We start from the raw sequence: 7,023 nt of genomic DNA on the forward strand, positions 1-7,023 counted from the left end.
AGTTGATCAGTAGTGGAGCCCAGTTGGGGTCGATCGGGGATCTGTGTAGCATTTGGGGTAGTATTCTTTTATTTTGGTTCCGTAGTCGGACCTTGATTGTATTTGGATGATGTAATGGTTTATTCATGTAATTGTGTGAAGTGGCGATTGTAAGCCAACTATGTATCTCTTTCCATTATGTATTACATGGGTTGTGTGAAGATTACCTCACTTGCGACATTGCTTTCAATGCGGTGATGCCTCTAAGTCGTGCTTCGACATGTGGGAGATATAGCCCATCGAGGGCGTTACAGATGCGTGGCACAACACCAAGGAATTGTTGCACTAATATAAACTAGCTATTCGCCCTTGGCCCTCCTGGCCATAGATGATCCACAATGGACCTCATGGCAAGTCCGGATAATCTATGGAGCTCGGCCCAACCGGTCAATCGCTCATTTAGCAACAGCGGACGGACTGGAGCATGAAAACTATGACCAGAACAGCTTCTCCACTTCCAGACCTTTCTGATTCTTGAAGTACTCGGCCACATCAGCAGCACTTGCAGCCAAATCCATGTACTCGTGCGCAGAACTCCATAGCCGGTCCAGAGGCGCATACTTCGGATCCCCGAACTTAGTCCGCAACAAGAAGGGCTTCCCAGATACAATATCCGCAGCTTGATGCAGCTCCTCTTTCGTCGCTCTAATTTTGGAGCGGGCTTCTTTGGCAGCCACCCGGGCCTTTTCCAGGTTCGTCGCTTTCGCCCGGTTTTCTTCTTCAAGAAGCTGGTAATGGTCAGCAGCATCTTTTAACTCTACAACCATCTTGAATATTTTTTCTTTGCTCTCGCAATGCGCGGCCTGTTTGGCCCTTAACTCTTTGGCCGCCTTTAAAGCGGCTGCATTGCTACTCCTTGCTTGCTCCTTGGCTCAGGCAAGCTCCGCCCGAAGGGTCTCCACGGTGGCAGCTCCATCTGCAGTCACAACATATTAAAGATACTAACATCATGCTGCTCTTATTATGTGACAATCACCAGAAAAATCACCTACCATGTGCCTCGTCAAGCCGCTTGTTGACAAGCACGATGTCGGCATCTGCCGCATCCAGCTGCCGCTTTAGTTCGGCAAACCCATCAGTCCAGCTAGCCACTGGAGCTTCAACCACCTGCGCATGAAGGCGGTCTGGTTATTACTTGGGACTATGATCCTCTGTTTGCCGCTGTTTTCGACGACAACCAGAGTCTCAGGGGCTACTATCTACATAGGGCACATCTAAAAATGTGCGGCACTGTCAAAAATGTACATCATTTCACATACCTCAAAACCCGTCAGTAGACTCATAAAGGCTTCATGCAACCCGCTTTCGGCAGACGAAATCCTTTCAATCACCGTACCCATCAACGTGCGGTGCTCTTCTGAGATAGCCGCTTGCTCTAGCAGATCCCTCAATACGTTCGACCGTACACCAGACGGTGCCGGACTCTTTCGATTGCCCTCTTCAAGAGCCGGATACTGAGGACTTCGGGTGGCCATAGGATTACCTTCTGGCCTTGCCAGATCAGGAGAAACCCTCCGCGACGACACCTCGGGGTCGCCCGCCTCATGAGGCGGTATGGCAGGGGGAGGCGTTTTGCTCTCCATCATCTCTGGAAGAAGATCCCCTAAAGATGAGCTCTGCTGATAAGGGCTTAGATCCGAACTACAAGATAAATGCCCCGGTTATTTTCCTTAGAGGTAAAGCAAGATATTTTCATTATTAAATACCCTTTTACTTACAGCTCGGTGGAGGGCTGGTCCCCTTGAGGGCGTAGTGCGGCCAGGGTATCCCCCAGGGCAGGACCCTCCGGCGGAGATTTCTTCCCCCGTTTGGAGACCATTGTCTCTGGGTCCTCAGAGGCGGTTCTCTTCCTTCCCTGGGGAGAGGAAGTTTCAGTTCCTCCTCCCCGGCTAACCTCCTTCGCGGAGGCGCTAGTCTCCTTGTTCCCCCCTTTATCCTCTCCTGAGGGCGCTTGATAAGGCGCGATCTCCAGCATCCTGGTTAGCACGGGATTTGGTGAGGTCTCAGGGAGGGGGGCCGGGCACCTGATCAACTTTGCCTTCGCTATCCAATCCTGGACAAAGAGCGGATTTTTTAGGGCAATGTTGCTATAAATAAACGGACAGTGTGTTCGGATGCGGGGCTACTTACTTGGGTATCCGGGTGATTGCAGCTCAGACCTGCATCCTCGGTGATGTCCGGACACATTCTTTGTGGTCCGAAGAACAATTTGTACATCTCTTCGTGCGTCATGCCGAGGAAATGTTGAATAGCTCGCGGTCCTTCCGGGTTGAATTCCCACATGCGAAGGGGCCGGCGTTTGCAAGGCTGGACTTGACGAACTAGCATAACTTGCACTACCATAACGAGACTGAAATCTCTCTCAAAGAGACCTCGGATACGGATTTGCAGTATTGGCACGTCCTTGGCTGGACCCCAGCTCAGCCCCCTGCTGATCCATGACATCAGTTGTGGTGGGGGGCCTGAGCGAAAGGTGGGGGCAGCTACCCACTTGGCACTTCGGGGAGCTGTGATGTAGAACCACTCCTGCTGCCACAATCCGGACACCTCTGGGAAGCAACCCTCAGGCCATGGAGCATCAGCGATTTTGCTTATTAAAGCGCCTCCGCACGCTGCATGCCGCCCCTCGATCATCTTCGGCTTCACCTTGAAGGTCTTGAGCTACAGGCCGAAGTGAGGGGTAATGCGGAGGAAGGCCTCACATACGACAATAAATTCGAGATGTGAAGAAGGGAATCCGGGGCCAGATCATGAAAATCTAGCACATAATAGAACATAAGACCCCTAACAAAGGGATCCAGAGCGAGGCCTAGTCCTCAGAGGAAGTGGGATATGAACATGACGCTCTCGTTGGGTTCGGGAGTAGGGACGACCTGCCCTCGGGCAGGCAGCCGATGCGAAATTTCTGCGGTCAGATATCTGGCCTCTCTCAACTTCTTGATGTCCTCCTCCGTGACAGAGGAAGGCATCCACCGACCTTGAAGGTTGGATTCGGACATAGTTGAAGGTCCGAAGTGCCTAAACCTGAGCTTTGGGTGTTGGAACTCGAGGCGGGAGGCGGATTCGATTAAGATCGAGAGGAAAAAGCCTTGTCCCCTTTATAAAGAGGGTGAATATCAAGCGTCCTCCTCGTGGCCGTTTGGGACTTGCCTAAGATCTAGGAGTCCTACCCATAGGCATGGTTCGGTTACCCACGTCCGTATTGATGAGAATCCTGTAATAAAGGGGACACGATCTCTGCTTCGACAAGACGTGCCAAGGAAACCACCTCACGAAACACGCTGAGATTGGTTATGAAAAACGATTCGAATAAAGACCTGGTTGTGGTGTGGTGTCACACTACGGGGTACGTCAGCAGATTAGATTGATGGAAATATTATTCTCTCTACAGTGGTATGTGGAACTTGTTTTACAGAGCCGGACACGATCCTCGTGTTCAAAATCTTCTATGAAGTATCCGGAGGAGGAACCCGCCTTGCAATGCCGAAGACAATCTACACGCCGGACTCATCGTCATTGAAGCCTGGTTCAGGGGCTACTGAGGGAGTCCAGGATTAGGGGGTATCTGGACAGCCGGATTATATCCTTTGGCCGGACTGTTGGACTATGAAGATACAAGATTGAAGACTTCGTCCCGTGTCCAGATAGGACTCTCCTTGGCGTGGAAGGCAGGCTTGGCAATACGGATATGTAGATCTCCTTCCTTATAACCGACTCTATGTAACCCTAGCCCCTCTGGTGTCTATATAAACAGGAGGGTTTAGTTCGTAGGAACAACAACAATCATACCATATTCTAGCTTCTAGGGTTTAGCCTCTTCGATCTTGTGGTAGATCAACTCTTGTACTACTCATATTATCAAGAACAATCAAGCAGGACATAGGGTATTACCTCCATCAAGAGGGCCCGAAAACCTGGGTAAACATCGTGTCCCCTGCCTCCTGTTACGATCTGCCTTAGACGCATAGTTCGGGACCCCCTACCCGAGATCCGCCGGTTTTGACACCGACAGAGGGCGAATAAAATGGCAAGGTGAATTGGGGGGAGAGGAAAACAAGAGGCAAATGGCAAATAATGTAATGCGGGAGATAGGGATTGTGATGGGTACTTGGTATGTTGACTTTTGCGCAGACTCCCTGGCAACGGCGCCAGAAATTCTTCTTGCTACCTCTTGAGCACTGCGTTGGATTTCCCCGAAGATGAAGGGATGATGCAGCAAAGTAGCGTAAGTATTTCCCTCAGTTTTTGAGAACCAAGGTATCAATCCAGTAGGAGGATACACTCGAGTCGCTCGTACCTACACAAAAACAATAGCTCAACGCAACCAACGCGCTTAGGGGTTGTCAATCCCTTCACGGTCACTTACGAAAGTGAGATCTAATAGAGATGATAAATAATATTTTTGGTATTTTTGGTATAGAGATACAAAGTAAATAAACTAAAAGCAAAGTAAAAGCAAAGCAATAATAAAGTGATGGAGATTGATATGATGAGAAAGAGACCTGGGGGCCATAGGTTCCACTAGTGGCTTCTCTCAAGAGCATAAGTATTCTATGGTGGGTGAACAAATTACTGTTGAGCAATTGACAGAATTGAGCATAGTTATGAGAATATCTAGGTATGATCATGTATATAGGCATCACATCCGAGACAAGTAGACCAAAATGATTATGCATCTACTACTATTACTCCACTCATCGATCGCTATCCAACATGCATCTAGAGTATTAAGTTAAAACAGAGTAACGCCTTAAGCAAGATGACATGATGTAGAGGGATAGTTTCATGCAATATGATAAAAACCCCATATTTTTATCCTCGATGGCAACAATACAATACGTGCCTTGCTGCCCCTTCTGTCACTGGGAAAGGACACCGCAAGATTGAACCCAAAGCTAAGCACTTCTCCCATGGCAAGAACAACCAATCTAGTAGGACAAATCAAACTGATAATTCGAAGAGACTTGCAAAGATAACCAATCATACATAAAAGAATTCAGAGAAGATTCAAATATTATTCATAGATAGACTGGATCATAAACCCACAATTCATTGGTCTGAACAAACACACCACAAAAACAAGATTACATCGAATAGATCTCCACGAGAGAGGGGGAGAACATTGTATTGAGATCCAAAAAGAGAGAAGAAGCCATCTAGCTACTAGCTATGGACCCGTAGGTCTGAAGTAAACTACTCACACTTCATCGGAGGGGCTTGGATGATGATGTAGAAGCCCTCCATGATCGATGCCCCCTCCGGCAGAGCTCCGAAACAGGCCCCAAGATGGGATCTCGTGGATACAGAAAGTTGCGACAGTGGAATTAGGTTTTTGGCTCCGTCCCCTGTCGTTTGGGGGTACGTGGATATATATAGGAGGAAGAAGTACGCCGGTGGAGATTCGAGGGGCCCATGAGGCAGGGGGCGCCCTAGGGGGGGCGCCCCTACCCTCGTGAGCACCTCGTGGCTTTCTCGACGGAGGGTCCAAGTCTCCTGGATCTTATCTGATGAGAAAATCACGTTTCTGAAGGTTTCATTCCGTTTGGACTCCGTTTGATATTCCTTTTCTTCGAAATCCTAAAACAGGCAAAAAACCAACAATTCTGGGCTGGGCCTTCGGTTAATAGGTTAGTCCCAAAAATAATATAAAAGTGGAAAATAAAGCCCAATAATGTCTAAAACAGTAGATTATATAGCATGGAGCAATAAAAAAATTATAGATACGTTGGAGACGTATCAGTGAATGGCGGGTGTCTGTTTCTCCAACTTTAGTTGAATCAAATTTGACTGCAGCCTATCCTTGTTGATGGTTAAAACAACAAACTTAATAAATCACCGTTGTGGTTTTGATGCGTAGGTAAGAACAGTTCTTTCTAGAAGCCCATAACAGCCACGTAAAACTTACAACAACAAAGTAGAGGACGTCTAACTTGTTTTTGCAGGGCATGTTGTGATGTGATATGGTCAAGACATGATGTGATATATGTTATTGTATGAGATGATCATGTTTTGTAGAAGTTACCGGCAACCGGCAGGAGCCTTGTGGTTGTCTCTTTATTATATGAGATGCAAACGCCATGTAATTGCTTTACTTTGTCACTATGCGTTAGCAATAGTTGTAGAAGCAATAGTTGGCGAGAAGACCACGACGCTATGATGGAGATCAAGGTGTCAAGCCAGTGGCGATGGAGATCATGACAGTGCTTTGGAGATGGAGATCAAAGGCACAAGATGATGATGGCCATATCATGTCACATATTTTGATTGCATGTGATGTTTATCTTTTATGCATCTTATTTTGCTTAGTATGGCAGTAGCATTATAAGATGATCCCTTAACTAAAATTTCAAGGTATATGTGTTATCCCTGAGTATGCATCATCGCGACAGTTCGTCGTGCTGAGACACCACGTGATGATTGGGTGTGATAGGCTCTACGTTCACATACAATGGGTGCAAGACGGTTTTGCACATGCGGAATACTCAGGTTAAACTTGACGAGCCTAGCATGTACAAACATGGCCTCAGAACACTGGAGACCAAAAGGTCGAACGTGAATCATATAGTAGATATGATCAACATAGAGATGTTCACCATTGAAGACTACTCCATCTCACGTGATGATCGGACATGGTTTAGTTGATTTGGATCACGTATCATTTAGATGACTTGAGGGATGTCAATCTAAGTGGGAGTTCTTAAGTAATATGTTTAATTGAACTTAATTTATCATGAACTTAGTCCTGATAGTTTTTGCATATCTATGTTGTAGATCAATGGCCCGTGCTACCGTTCCCTTGAACTATAATGTGTTCCTAGAGAAAGCTAAATTGAAAGATGATGGTAGCAACTACACGGACTGGGTCTGTCACTTGAGGATTATCCTCATTGCTGCACAGAAGAATTATGTCCTTGACGCACCACTAGGTGAAAGGCCTGCTGCAGGAGCAGATGCTGATGTTATGAACGTCTGGCAAGCTCGATC

Source organism: Triticum aestivum, chromosome 1A (assembly GCF_018294505.1).
Source record: "Triticum aestivum cultivar Chinese Spring chromosome 1A, IWGSC CS RefSeq v2.1, whole genome shotgun sequence".
Classification (NCBI taxonomy): Eukaryota; Viridiplantae; Streptophyta; class Magnoliopsida; order Poales; family Poaceae; genus Triticum; species Triticum aestivum.